This window comes from Cyprinus carpio, chromosome B8, assembly GCF_018340385.1.
Source record: "Cyprinus carpio isolate SPL01 chromosome B8, ASM1834038v1, whole genome shotgun sequence".
Lineage (NCBI taxonomy): Eukaryota > Metazoa > Chordata > Actinopteri > Cypriniformes > Cyprinidae > Cyprinus > Cyprinus carpio.
Window position 1 is genome coordinate 11,046,335 of NC_056604.1, and position 15,974 is coordinate 11,062,308.

General features: G+C 38.3%; 1 protein-coding gene across 1 annotated transcript in view; it reads right to left on the reverse strand.

Annotated features, from left to right (window-relative positions):
- LOC109095394 (DNA-binding protein RFX2-like) overlaps window positions 1-14,966 on the reverse strand; it is a 38,369-nt gene extending 23,403 nt beyond the window's left edge. Inside the window, 1 exon segment of the mRNA XM_042729619.1 lies at window positions 14,725-14,966. The gene's annotated coding sequence lies outside the window, so the exon portion shown is untranslated.
- Between the last annotated feature and the right edge of the window lie 1,008 nt (window positions 14,967-15,974).

Below are 15,974 nucleotides of genomic sequence, written 5' to 3' on the forward strand. Positions count from 1 at the left end.
GTGCTTAGATCTTTTAAGAGATAGGTATTTGCTTGAGGGGTGTTGCATTGGTTATAAATACGTCCTGGGTTGGCCCCGGCACAGTTATCTTTGGAGCTGATTCTGCCTATTGCTATTATTCTCAGAGATCGCTCACTGTGTGCCTTCAGGTGTTTCAGAGAGAAATCTACTTCAGCCTGTCAGTCTGGGTTCTGAGAAGCGCTTCTCAAATAGCTTTGTTGGGTCACCACTTGATGCCCAATGTAAAAATGTGGGTCTTGAAACAAAGTATGAAAAATGTCTTTAAAAGAGAAGTTCACTTCCGGAATAATAATTTCCTGATAATTTACTCACCTCCATGTCATCCAAGATGTTCATGTCTGTCTTTCGTCAGTCGAAAAGAAATTAAGGTTTTTGAGGAAAACATTCCAGGATTTTTCTCCATACTGTGTACTTCACTGGTGGCCAATGTGTTGAAGGTCCAAATTGCAGTTACACTGCAGCTTCAAAGGGCTCTACATGATCCCCGGGGGAGGAATAAGGGCCTTATCTATCGAAACAATCTGTCATTTTCTAGGAAAATACAAATGTAAATACTTTTTTGGGAAGTACCGAACCAGTGTTTACAAACTTGCAAAGAAAGTCAAATAAAAATAAAGTTCAAACAAGGATGTTGTGAGAAAATGAGATGGAGTTTTTTGGCCTACCCAACTCTTTTAACCAAAGTATACAAAACTAAAGAACTAACCGTGCATGACTTTTCCAACATGATTACACAATGAGTGAAGATGCCCATGCGCATCGCAGAGGTAGTGCAAGATGAGCATTTGTGGTTAAAAAGTATATGCACATTTTACATTTTTTAAGAAAATGACCGATCATTTCACTAGATAAGACCCTTATTCCTTGGTTGGGATCATGTAGAGCTCTTTGAAGCTTCACTGAAACTTAAAAATTTGGACCTTTAACCTGTTGGTCACCATTGAAGTATATTATATGGAGAAGATTCCTGGAATGTTTTCCTAAAAAAACCTTAATTTCTTATCGACTGAAGAAAGAAAGGCATGAACATCTTGGATGACGCGGGGGGTAGACAAATTATCGAGAAATTTTCATTCTGGAAGTGAACTGCTCTTTTAACTGAAATGTATCATAGCACATCAGCTGCATAAATGATGTTCAACCTTGTTCACAAAACTAATCCATGCTGGCATCTGCTTAATTCGATCTTAGAAATCCCCCCCAAAAAAATCAATAAACAACCTGGGAAGCATTTTCTCCTGCATGTATATTTATTTTGCTATCTTAAATACACACAGCTATAAGTTTAGTTAGAATTTTTCACTGTCCGTGACCCAATCAGAACCTTTGAACTATTTTTGCATCACAACCTTGCAGAACCACTAGCTTTTTTCAATAATAATAATAATAATAATAATAATAATAATAATAATAATGAGAACGAGTGAAACTGGCTAGTTAGTCGTGCACCTCAATCTCTTCTAATCTCCTAGAGAAGAAGGTTAAAAGCCACACAAATTCCCCACCAGCAGCTATGGGTCGCACAAAAGCAGAAAACAGCAGGAGCACCCCGGCACTTTGGTGTGAAGAGCGAGAGAGGCCTATCCTCAATAGGATTCTGGTTTATTACAGTAGAGCAGAGACTCCCTGCCGCACGACACAAGCGCTCACCTCAGCTGAACACAAATGAGCTATTAAAGACCGCCACAACATCGCAGCCATTTCCTTCTGTTCTCATTAACCTGAGTGTGAAGAGACGGAGAGCCAAATCCTCTCCTGGAAGTATGCTGGCAATAAACCAGGCCTAAATGACAAGGAAAACATAAAGTGATACCTGTGATTGAGGTGAGTGGGTTTATACACATCTGTCACAGACAGACTGAACTTAAACAACACTCGATCAGGGCAAAGCACATGCAGATGTTCAATTAAAAACAGGAGCCCACAGTCTTGGCTCTTGTTTGCACTGGCCCACATTGTTTGCAGAGCAACACGCGGTTGCTAGTGGCAACACCGTCCACTCCCGTTTCCAGGAGCCTGTTGCTATGCAACCAACAGAATACTTCCCAAACCAAACAATGCCATCCCCCAAGTGATCCTTCTATCTCACATTAACCAGAAACTTAGAACAATAAATACATAAGCTATTACTCTGACCCTCTGGAGCGGAGGCAGGGACTCAGGAGGGAAAAAAAAACATGTGCCTTTATAGCAAAAAAATCGACAGAAAGCTGTACTTCAGGACTTACAAGAACTTTCTCTGGTATGGCATGCTGACAGGGAATGTTAAAGCCATCAGAAAGACAAAAAAAAAGTAAAGAAAAGAGAAGAAAAAAAAAAGCCGCCACAAGTCATCCTTGCACTTACACGCTCCAAATACAACAATCACTTTTGTAAACGAAGCCTCAAATTACTTTTCCAACTATATAATCCAGACGTTCCTGACAGATTTGCAGTTTGGAAATACACTCTGATTGGTTTTATGACCCGCCGGAAGCTTCGCACAGCCTTGCAATAAAGCAGAGACACTTGTTGCCATTAAAGGGCCATCTATACTGGACAACTGTGTCCAACAAGCTGGGCCGATGTTCTGCAGATATGCAGCTTTGAAAAACACACACCAAATGCTCCTACCGCTTATGATATAGATCATCCATCCATACCAACTGCAAATACGAAGCTTGAACCTGGAGGTTATTAAGAAAGCGTGATGTATGCGACTTATCTAGGGCCCTATGATTTCCACGATGCTTGAAACATGGACAGAATTGCAGAATCCAATCATAAAAATAGAATTTAGAGTATAATGTGCCATGTCACAGAATTTGCCAAATTTTAAAAGGATAAATCAAGAGTAGTTCAGCACAGTTAAATCAAAACAAGATATGGACTAGTGTCTGTGAATATTAAGCCACAAAAAGACACATACGCCAAACCCTCAATCTTCAATTCCCGACACAACCCTAGTCCATCCGTCGCCAGCACACCAAAAGCAAAGGGCTCTGCAGCCAGGGAGAATCGGTGGAACGTTGCCATGGAGACCGTTTGTTCACACTTACAACTCTACAATCCCCCTCCTCTCTCCTCCTCCTTCTCCTCCTCCCCTTTCCAGATTTCCGCACCACCCCCAACCCGGAGCTGATGATGATTCCGAAAGGAGGGGGAAAAAGTGTGTCGTAAAAGAGAAAGCTTACCTTTGGAACAAAGACTATGAGAAGGTGAAGAAGAAGACTGTTAAATGTGTCTGGTTCCATAGTGATAATTGCCCTTTCTATCTGTTTTTATAATAGTGATGACAAAATGGTGGAACTCCTCTCCAGTTTTTGTTGTCACAACACCACCTTGTTGCCCATAGTGATACAAAAACAGAGGATCGTGCTGCGAAAAAGAAGTCTCTCACAGCAGGTGTCTGTTTGTGGTGCAAAAATATACATCTTGGTAACTACACCCAGTGACACATGAAGGAAAGCTGTTTGGGGATGAGTTTTTCAGAAAACGTAAGAGATTCCAGCCAGCCGAGTTTCTGCTGTGGGCTTTATATTGCAACAGTGCAACAAGTTCTGGCTGGCAAATAAGACGCTCAATTAAAAGAGAAGCACTATTAAATGCACAATCTGCTTTAATATGCATTGCTTTTAAATGCTGTAAAACAACAGTGCCATTTCTCATTGAAAAACCTCTTTGGAAGACAGCGGGATGAAGATTACCAGACTACCAATGCTAAATGCCAAATGGCATCAGGTCAACAGTAGCCAATATATTTCAGAGGGAAGGAAGACAGAAACTTCCTAAAGTGATTCTGTCACACCACATTGTCTCCACATTACGTCTGCACCTCAACGCTCGGATTTCAGAGTCACGCAGACTGAGGAATCAATCTTTTGATAATCTGCAAGAACAACATGGCCTTTACTCCATACCTACTTTGACTGACTTGATTCCATATCAACAACAACTGGATTATCACACGCCCTTCAAGATCTTATGAGCCAATGTGGCAATGTCTACAGCTGTACGTGAAAAGCTTCCACACGTTTAAACTTCCTGATTTATAGTCGGCTGTTACCACCAAACAGACAGACACTGTCTAAAGACACATGAGACTGCATTAAAACATCAAGCATCTTGCCCAAGTATCACATTATGTAATTCAATAAGTCATGTCAACGTCGGATGGTTTATCTGGATTGTGTGCACCAAATCTTCCAGGCTAAGGACATAACCGATATAAAATGTTTGACTGATATCTATTCATTTCTTTTACAGATATTCACAGATTTTGTACTCAAGGTGCAGTCACATTCAAGTCGCTTCAGTTCAATTTAGCATGCAAAAAAGGTCCCTTATCTGTTGTCAATAGTGCTGCAATGCATGTGGTGACCGAATGAAATTTCAACATACAATGGAAAGCAAACCTTTCCAATGTGATTATGTAATGCATGAAGTTTAGATGCACATTGCAGAGCTAGTGCAAGACAAGCATTTGTGGTTAAAAAATATATATTTTTTTTTTTAGAAAACGACTGACCGTTTCAATAGACAAGACCCTTTTTCCTCAGCTGGGATCATGCAGAGCCCTTTGAAACTGCACTGAAACTGTAATGTGGACCTTCAACCCATTGGGCCCTGTTGAAAGTCCACTATTTGGAGAAAAATCCTTGAATGTTTTCCTCAAAAACCTCTCTTTTTGACTTAAAGAAAGACATGAAAATTTTGGATGACATGGGAGTGAGTAAATTATTAGGGAAATTTTTATTCTGGAAATGAACTAATCTAATATCTGTCCTACAGATAATGGCAAAATTTAGTTCAAATGTTTAGAAACATTACACTTTGTTATTGTTAATTTGTTCATTAACAATCATTTCTATTAATAAAATAAAAAATGATTAATAATATCTTTAGTGTGTCAAAAAAACTGAAAAAAAAAAATAAATAAATAAAAAATAAAGGTCAAACCCCCCAGAATGTGTCAATCAAGTATAGGTTTCAGTCATGAAAGACAATAACAGTCAATGTCTAATGTGTAAAGTACTACTGCTTATCTACAATTTCATACGCCCATGTTCAAGAATGACATCCAAGTGTTTACAAGAATCTGATTCACAATGGTTCACGAGACAATGATAGGCGTGTTCCATAATGTGCATTCTGGGTAAAAATGATAGTCAAGATATCACACTCATCTAAATATAATTCAGCCGTGTCATTACTGATAATAATAATTAAAGTAAAGGAGAATACGGCATTTTTCTGCATGGAAAACTGTGTTTATTGTAGTTCTATAAATGACTATGGCACTATTTGTAATTTAAGAGAACTTCTGACTGGTTGGATGTTGTGTACATTTTTTAATAAACAAAAAAGAACAACCAGGTTCTGTTGGGGCTGATTCAATCTTTCACAAGAGACCCTGGCCTAGGTTGACGGGAGGGAAAAGTGGGCAGAACAACTGTTTGACAAGTTCTGCATACAATATACTGATATCACATAGGGCAACGGAGGAGTCACACAGGGTTCAGCCCTTACAGAATCAACAAGCTCTTCCTCTTCGTCTATTCAGGTGCATAGAGAGGCATGAATGGGTAAGCTGAAGTGCTCATCTGCACACAGTCATGATAACTACAAAGATGTTACCCTTGGAGGAAAAGTCCACAATAAATGTTCTTTTTCTGAGGGTCTGAGTGTACCGGAGTGAACTTCTACAGGATGAACGAGGGGATGAATGGAGTCTGACACTATGAAGTGTGCCAAACCTCGTAGTGATGGATATTAAACAAAACAGAAGAGAGAAATTGAGTATGTTCTAAATCAAGACTTTTTCTGCTTAAACTAAATAAAGTAAATATTTAGTTTAAAGACATTGTCCTAAATTATGGACACTGTAAAAAGAACATCAAGGGCTAACAAAAAGAAAACTGGAAAATGGTTAGGAAAACACCAATCGTATAATATACAACAGTAAAAAGAGGGGACATTAGAGGGACTGTCCATGTCTCCAGACTATGAGAGATGGCGAGAGAGAGGAGGCCATTGTGATGCAAATGTCACAGCCCAGTGTGCTGTTTGTGGCAGGAAATTTAATTAGCAGTTGTGGAGCTACGATACAAAGCAGGTGGAATGTAAAGAACGCTCCGACGAGGAGCGGTTTGAGACGAACAGGGGGGTTGAATGCTGAGGGAGAGGCTCTTATGAGCAACACATTTCAGTCTCAGACAAGTCTCAGCCTGCTGCTCAGACATCTCACAGCCAAGTCACCCGTTTCCTTTTCTTTTTTTTTTTCCCAAAGAAAATCAGAGGGATCAGAGTACTTTGCCTTGACGTATCAGTTCATCAAAGGTATTGGCTGTAGTAACATAGTTCTAAGAGCTATGTGAAATATTAGAGTCAAATGTAATTTTCTGAATGAAATTTGAGTGGTGTGAACATCACCGACAGTGTTGTTGCTATGTGGTTGCTAAGGAGTTCTGAGCGACTTTTAGCATGTTGCTAGATGGTCACTAGGGCATTCTGGGTTATTGTCTACTGGCCTGAGTCAAAGGAGGCTGTCTTTATGATATTGAAATATGGTGATTTTTGGATGGCCTGTGCCGATATCTTAGAAAACTGGGTGGCTGATTTATACAATATAACAAGATATATATATATAAATAAATATAGTAAACAACATAAAAATAATTTCAAAGTTTGAGGTTTGTAAGGTTTTGTGGAATTGCATGCCTAATATAGATATTCAAAGACTTGTTTAAATTATTTAAATGTATATTTTCTATGTCGACAGTATATTAAAGTATTACACCAATTGCCTTTTTGTTAGACAGAGCTGTTAAAGCCTAAAAATAAAAATACTCATGTCAATTCAATTCTCACCCTCGGTTCCAAACCGTAAGACTTTTGTTCATCTTTGGAACACAAATTACAATATTTTTATAAATCCGAGAGCTTTCGATGCACTTCACGCTTGCATCGTGTGCTTCACGCCTGTATTTTTTTTTATCCTCTTTTTACACCAAGAACGATAACTATAAAGACAACGATAAAGATAACAATAAAGATATAGTTCTAAAAATCGTTCTCAATATTAAAGAATAACAGAGTTCACACGATAACAATAAAGGCACAGAAAAACGATATCATTGGAATCACTTTCAGAACGATTATTTTTTTCAGCTGATGAATGATACAAACATTGACAGCCAATCAGAATCCATTCTGCTATAACGAGCTCGAGAATTTAAAGGGGTAGACGCGAGTGCACTGAGAATAAACAGGCAATATCATTCATTGGTGTGGACAATAATATCGTTATCTTTATAGTTATCATGCTTGGTATGAACGGGCCTTAAGACTGGCACGTAAGAGAAGAAATTGTCGAATAAAGTCATTATTTTTGTTTTCTTTGCACTTAAAAAGTATTGTCACAGCTTCAAAAATTAAGGTTGAACCACTGATGTCACATGGACTATTTTAACGATGAACGTGGTAGTTGCGTTGCTGTCTATGCAAGGTCTGAAAGCTTTCAGATTTCATTAAAAATATCTTAATTTGTGTTCCAAAGAAGAACGAAGGTCTTTTATGGATTTGGAACGACATGCGGGTGGAGTAATTAATGACAGAATTTAAATTTTTGGGTGAACTATCCTTTAAACCCTACAACTTGTTCTGTTATTTTTTCTGTCTAATAGAAAGGCAAAAGCTAGAAATGCTTTTTACCACCAATGTATCAGAAAATAATTGGTATCACCCAATAAAAGCAATCATCTGCAATACTGATTACGGCCGATTATATCCTGTCACGCAAAAGGAGAAGGAAAAACGCGATAACACATTAACGCAATCTCACTTAAAAAACAGCACTGTTAAGCAGGTTCTGTTTGACCTTATGAATCACCTGTAGTTCAAGCCAGGGTTGCCAATAAAACAGCTTGTTAAAAATGTTACTTAACACTGCATTTACTACAGGAAAGTTATACAGTGTTCCTCCAGACAGAGAAAACAAAGTCTGATTGCTTTGATAATTGCTTAAATAGTAATAGAACAAATCTCCTCAATAAGCTGCAGGATTTAAGACATCATTTATGTTTGTAGCACAAATGCTACAGGTTGAGTTGTGAAGCAAAATTTAATACTAAGAGTTAGGAGCTTGTTCAAATCCCTAAGCCGATTTCTGACGATAACAATAGAGCTAAGATAACAATTTGTACGCAATTATCAAACGGAATCTTCTTGGCTCCATGTCAACCTGTCAGTTTTTGTGTAAAGTTACAGGAGGAGCCAAGCCATTTCTGCCACGTTAGTGTGAGAGATAAGCTAAAGAGATAATTACAGCCATATAAACACAATAACAAAACACGATAATGATATCTATGGAGACGGGAAAGTTTTCAATCATCAACAGTGCTGCTCATGCTGCCAGGACAGCCTAAATCCTGATTTCTAAATACACTTTTGGCAGTGCCAAAACAACGCATACACATATCAACTAAGATCAGCTTATTCAGCGTGTTTTGTATAATTTATTAATGATTTTGATCCAAGTATTATGACACCCTTACAGCACAAGGGCAGTTGCCGGGTGGGTACATCAGCGCTCTGCTCCAGGCCGAGCTTCTTCCACATGGGCTAAATACAGCACAGGCTTAATCATGCGCACATACACACACAGAAGAGCTGTATCTGGTCATCTGCCACCACTTGCGACACCCTTCCCCCATGGTGCATCGGTGCACACGCACAAATACCTTTCACAGGGGACCACTGCAGCTGTCTGCTTGAAAGCCGCGCTCCACTATAGTCCATTAAAAGCTCAGTGTGGTTTAAGGTTACAGTAGATGCTGCTACAACAATCATAAAGTCTCCATGAAGGCAGATGACTGGAGGTGAACTCTGACCCGGGCACAGGACACAACATGGGCACTGATAGATGAACGTGATTTAACGAGGTTATTCTTTGAACATGCGAATATGTGTGTATACAGATTTAGGTATATATAATATCACACCTATCACTTATAAAGGTGACTTGACTAGTTTATAAACACCTGCCGGCACTGCCGCTTCACCAGAAAGTGGAAGAGAAAATCAAATTCATATCTGAGTAAAACCATGGCGTTTAGGTGAGTCATTTGGCTAAAAGTGGTACCGTACCTACATTTCCTCTCTGTTCTCCTTTGGCCCTTCACCTGCTTTGCAAGCTGAGACCATGCACATCCATCAACACAAACATGGATTGAAGAGAGCTGATTAAAACCACTGACTTTTGAAAGAATAACATGGCACCCCCGGCCCAGCCCCTCTCTTTCCATAACCCAGGCTGTATTTATGTATCAAGTTGCCATGTAAACATAACAGCTGCTTGGATCTGGGTTGCACGGAATTCCATTCCCATTCCTTTATTTTTCTTTGCGGTGGGTGTGTAACCAAATTAAAAGCTTGATTTGGACTATGCTGCATTATGCGGGGCTTTGTCAAAACAAGTGAACAAATGGTTTTGAATTTGCCCACAGGTTTACAGTTAATCTGTTCCTCACATGTGTATAACAAGACTAGTGATTTTTAATTACATGCACATCTGTGGTATATTGAGGAAGTGTTTTGAGGTGAAACTTTGCCAAATATTAATTTCAGAATGATAAGATTTATATTTTGTGAGGATAAGCCTCCTTGGGATCCGGAGCTAATGTTTGGCTGATTAATATTAAATAGACCATGTGACAGAGCACAGCTAAGATTAAGCAGCATCAACATTAACTAATCAATATTCATAGCTAATCTTCATAAATTCGCCTACCTGTTCAGCAGGTAAACCTTGCTTGCCATGATGAAAGAGTCTGCAAAAAGAACTGCAAACTCGCAAATGAAATCTGATTACACAGCAAATACATGAGGCCTTGAAAGTAAATTATATATGCTACACAAAGCAAGGATGCATACAAAAATAGCCCACTTCACTAAAGTTAAATTTATCATGCATTCATACTACAACCATAGAAACAGTAAAGCAGTGATCTAAAATTAATTAAATATCACTCAGCACTATCAAAAGCCCTCTCCCTGCTCTTCTCAAAAGCAAATACAGTCAGTTTGTATTAACTGAAGCTTTGTCAACTTACACTATTGTTTACGTTTGAGGAGAGTATGATTTTTCAATGTGTTTGAAAGATGTCTCTTATGCTCAACAAAACTGCATTTATTTGATCAAAAATACAAAAAAGTTAAATATTATTACCATTCACTATTTATCATTTAATGATTTTATTACTATAAAAATTGTGTTTTATTCTAAAGGTGTCATATGATGCAATACTAAAGTCTCAAAACCAAAGAAATATTCTTTATCAAAGTTAAGACTGCCACGCCCCCCTAAAACGGCTCATTCAAACACGCCCCCACAGGTCTACGTCATGATGTGGAAATATTTTCTTAATGCCATCCAAATGTTCACGCAAAGAAAGAAGGCGTGGTTTCAGTAACCGCAGTTAGTGTTGATGCAGCCACGTTAGGGAGCTGCTGTGTGTATCTAGGCGAAAGCAAAAGCACTTTATTTGGCCTTCTGAAAGTAGATGCATGTAGGAATCTTTGAGATTACTTACAACAGAACAGCAACGCATTTTATGGACAGCCATTTCATGAACCTAGGAGAGGAGGTAATTCTGACATGGACAGCCATTTCATGAGCTTCTGAATCAGCTACTGTAAGTATGTTTTGTTTTTAGTTTAAGTATTTGCTATTGACTGTTCAAATGCGGAGTTTTGCCGCTTTAAAGCATGTCAACATATTCTGTTACACCAAATACACAAAATAATGATCTTTAAAAAAGCATCATATGACCCCTTTAATATATTTTAAATGTGTTGCATTATCAATGCTGAAAACAGCTGTGACACTTACTATTTTTGTGAAAGCGGTGATGTTTTTTTAGGATTCTTTGAAGAGGTTAAAAAACAGCATTTATTTAAAACTTTTTTTAAAAAGTTTTTTTTTTTCATTACAAATGTCTTTACTGTCACCTTTGATCAATTTAAAATTGTATGCATCCTTGCTAGATGAAATTATTCATTTCTTTCAATTAAAAAAAAATTATAATCGTACTGACCCCAAACTTTTGAATGGTAATGTGTGGCTGAGCCAATAGTGTTAGTTTGGGACAGGATGAGCTACCTGAATAATAACAGATATGTGGAAGAAGAAATGTTTCGGAAACCTGTTTGGAAATCATCATTTTTTTTTTCAGATTCCATTTAGAGGCACAGAAGTTACACGCATCCTGTTACAGGGGCCCCCTAGTGCTCTGGGCCCTGGGTTGCATCCAAATTTGCCAACTGGGGTTAAAGCCGCCCTGCCAATAGCATTTGATTCTGATTGGTGGAGTCAGTCGTGTCAAGACCAAAGTGTAGTCTACCGTCCCACACTCAGATAGTGCCATGTCAGGGCTACAGGAGCGTAGCATGCAAACTGCAAACCAAACCCCGCAAAAACGAGCTAACTGGACATCACACTGCCCAGGAAGCAGCGAATGGCCCCATCAATAATTAACTTCAATTACATGAATCATTCATTTCTCCTCCAGCCTGGATATGCACCTGTAACAACATATTTCATTACAGAAACCGGATCTTAGAGCTTTGAAGATGTCGCATAGAGAAGATGCATTCGGGGAGGATTTCAGAGCTCAGTGAAGCACCTGACAGACACGTCGACAGCTGATGTGAGCTCTGCTGCTCACCCCCTTCAGCTGAGCTCAGGAGGGACCCGTCACACACAGTGACAAACACACGCCTCATCTCAAACATCCTCGAACCACTGCTGCAGAAACAGAAAGGGTGAAATAATCGAAACTACCCAAGCATGATGTTATAGCTAGTAAGGAACGGGCCGGCCAACATGATCTATGTGTTGCATCAGGATCTGCCTCTCTCTCTATGCCAATTACCCTCATTATCAGCTGCGCTTTCTGAGGCACGGACACTCTCGGCTAAAGAGAGATCAATAGTGAAGCACAGCCCAATGAGGAGCGACACCTGGACCGCATGCTATTGTCATGAAGAGGGCTCATTACCAGGTTCTCTGCTGAGCAGGTGTAGCATCGCCACGGTGACACGATGCAACTCTATAAAAATTACAGCAGCTTTGGATGAGCACAGTCAAGCTGTTGTCAACCTGTTAGCGTCAACAGCCACCCCGGATCTCATTATGAGGATAATGCATACATATCTCATTCGCTCACAATTAACAGTACGGGTTTTCACATTACTGACACTCAGCTCTACTTGCATACGATACAACATTTAAAAAGGCAGAGAAAATACATACATGTATTGCTCATAAAGGAAAGAAAAAGAGTTGTCACAAGAAAGTTTTGCCTGAAGAATGCAGTCAATAAGTCATCAAAACTTTAATGTTTCAGACTAATTTAGATTATATTTGGAAATGCCATGTAAAACAGTGAAATGTATTTATTTTTAATATCACAATGTGGGATTATGAAGCATAGGAAATATAGCATAATCAAATATAAACTGTACTGATTATCTGTTTTATGTGGTTTCAAATATGACCTGCAGACTGTTTTTGGTGTCAATGACAAACAAATAAGAATGACCAAAATGAGTAGTTCTGTATGCATGTTATTTCATACATTTAAAAAAGAATTTAAATATAAATAATTCTTTAAAAAAAAAAATACAGCATGTAGAACATGCTTTTTTTAAGGCTTCAATAAAAAAAAGCTTCAAAAATGCAATAAAATTACCTAATATTTTCAAACATATTTTATAATAAAAATACAAAAAAAAAAAAATTAAATGGCTTCAAAAATGCAATAAAATTACCCCACATTTTCAAACATATTTTATGGTAAAAAAAAAAAAAATTTAAAATACAGAATTCATGATACAAATATAATAATGCTCATGAATATTAAGAGGTCCTTATAATGTTACTGGACATACATGCATTTTTATGTAATGAATTTTATACAGGGTCATTGGAATCTAAAGGGGTGTGTCTTTATGATTTATGGTTCTCTTGTCACATGACAACACAATGAAATGACTTCCTGCAGGTTGACAACCCTAACCACACCAACTTGGTGTTCAAAATGGAGTTGATTTTTTTTAAAATATTTCAAATATTACTAATGTCTTAAAATAAAACTACTTTTTTAATGAAACAGCAATAAAATATCATCACAAGCGACAAATATTTTCCAAAATGTTCATCTTTCTCATGTTTTATTTTTTCTTCTCCAGGCAGATACAGCACCTACTAAATCAGAATGACTTGTCCATTTTCAAATGCTATACTGAAGTCAGTTTTGCATAAAATCGCATTTTTATTGTATTTCTAAATCAGCTGTTCTCAATTCCAGTCCTCGCGCCCCCTGCTCTGTACATTTTGTATGTCTCTCTTATCGCTTTAGACGTTTATTCTATTCGAACGTAAGTGCCCTGCGAAGTGGACATCACAGGATATTCCGCCATGATTCCAGTTTGATGCGAACGTATATGTTCCATTCAAAGTGCACAGAGGTGAGCGACACGTGAATTTAAATTGTATTTATTTATTTTCCAAGGTATATTATATCACACTTGTCCGTGTGTGCAGACGCTGCGCATCGCAAATCCGTGAATGAATGTTCCGAAGTGAAGTAAACTTCAACAGATTTTCCCTGCTCAGGGGAGTAGGCAGCAAAGAACACTGTGTAGGGACCATGTCAATCGGAACACAGTTCATGCACGGAGCTCACTTCTATCAGAATAAGGTGTGTTACCAAAGCGAGACATGCAAAATGTGCAGAGCAGGGGGTCGCGAGGACTGGAATTGAGAACCGCTGTTCTAAATATCTTAATAGCCTCGGACAAAAAAAAAAGATCACGTCCCTGACCCTTTAACAACAGCCTGTAAGACATATTAGTGCAGATAAAGAGAATCAGATTTGAACCGGATGACAAGAAGCCTTATTCAATTTCCTTTAAAATTAGAGAAATACATTTGCATCTTACAGCTTACACGAACATTTAAATAACGTGTGAACACTTTGTAAAGTCAGTATTATCATATAAACCGAAATGTATCACTTTTATCGGGCACCGCTCTTCAGACCGACTTCAGCAACCTGTTGATGCATTCAAACAGACCCAAAGAAACATGCCATGACTAAAAACGACACGTTTATCTTACAATTAAAGATATTTAACTTGAGCTCGTCAGTCAAACCGGACCAGGCGGGTCCACATCAGTATCTCCGAATCGACTCACGCACTTCCACGAGAATTAAAGCGATTCCTGAAGCAAAGCAACGGCGGAACAAAGCGCTTAAGTTGCTCCTGTGACAGATCTCGAACAGTTACGCCTTTAGAAGAAAGTTTACCTAGTTACGGTAACTGGTTAGCCAGATAGCTCGTAATTTAACCCATCTGATTAACATATTAATCTTACAGACGCAATAACCGACATGTATAGCATTCAGCGGAATTACAAACACAGCACTTGGATTTCTCCGCTAACGTTAACGTCAATTAGTTTAGCCGATCTCAAAACAAACTGACCTAAGTTAGCGGAGCAGATGAGCTAACCAACTAGCGTGCTAGTGTGACTCTAATAGACAGCGAAGGAGATCGGGGCGTGAAAACACGTTAAGATGTACATTACTCAACCTCCGTGGCCCGTTAAATTTACATTCAATTCATTTAGATTTTTCTAAGCAGTAAAAAGATATTCACCTCAGCCTTCTGCTTAGATCTGCCCTGGCTTTACTGTTCTTTTCCCTCTCTCTCTCCTCCAGTTGCTGCTGCTGCTGTTGCTGAGTGTTGCTCCCGTTGGTAAGTAACTGTCTCCACGACTACAGTCACTATGGCGAGCGGGGGTCTCGAGGCAACTGTTGCTACCGTCCTCTTCCTACGTCAAGGGCTAAAAAGCGAAAGGGGCGGGGCCAACCTCGAGCCCCTCCTAACGCGTTCTACGCCGAGCGATTAATGTTTGATAACTGATTCCCGCGGAGTGCGGCTCACATACGCGCCTCGATTATGCTCTTCGCCGCCACAAAGTTGTCATTTTACCGCGCTAACTGCCAGATAAAGGTGCTAAAAACGACCCAGAATTGATTTGGTTACATGTCTTTCCGCATGGTTTGCCAATTTAGAGAAGTTAAAAAAAAAACTTGGTTAGTGCATTGCATAACCTATTTTAATATAAGTAATACTGATACATTTACAAAGTAATATCTGAACAACGCAGCTCTATAAACGGTAGAACAATCTAGAAACTTTAAAACCTAAAAGGTTACTAGTTGTTTCGTTAGAACTGTCCATGATGTCAGGCGTAGTTCCCAACAACCACCGCTTGGTGGCGGTATATCACCGTAGATTAAACACATTACTGTTTTCAAAGGAATACAAGCCTATATTATATTTCATATATTATAAAAGCATATATTATATTATATTATATAAGCGCATACTGTATATTGCAAAGTATTTTAAAACTATATATGTGAAGCATATATAACTAACATCTAATTAATTTCTGACTGCATTATGCTGCATTGTTACATACGTGTAATTTTTAGTAACTGGTGTCCAGTTATTATTTTGGAATAAAATAAAAGACAGAAAAAAAAAAATTGTCTGTCTTGGCAGTCTACTGCACATTTTTTGGCAGAAAATATAAAAGTATTATGCTTATTCAAACTGCCAACTTCTTTTGAATTTTTTTTTTTAAACTTTGAGGACTTATATTTGTTTTGATTATTAAACGTTTGTTGTTGTTGTTTAAAGCTTAATATCACACTGAGCTAATAAATAAGACCCTGAACGATTAAAAAAAATATATTATTATCATTATTATTATATAGTATCCCAGTTAAAATTGTGCTGGAAACATACAATGCATTCGTTATTCTTAACACTATTTAGATTACGAATGTTTACGTGTTCAGAACCACGATGATCAAAGAGTGAGGTGCAGTATATAG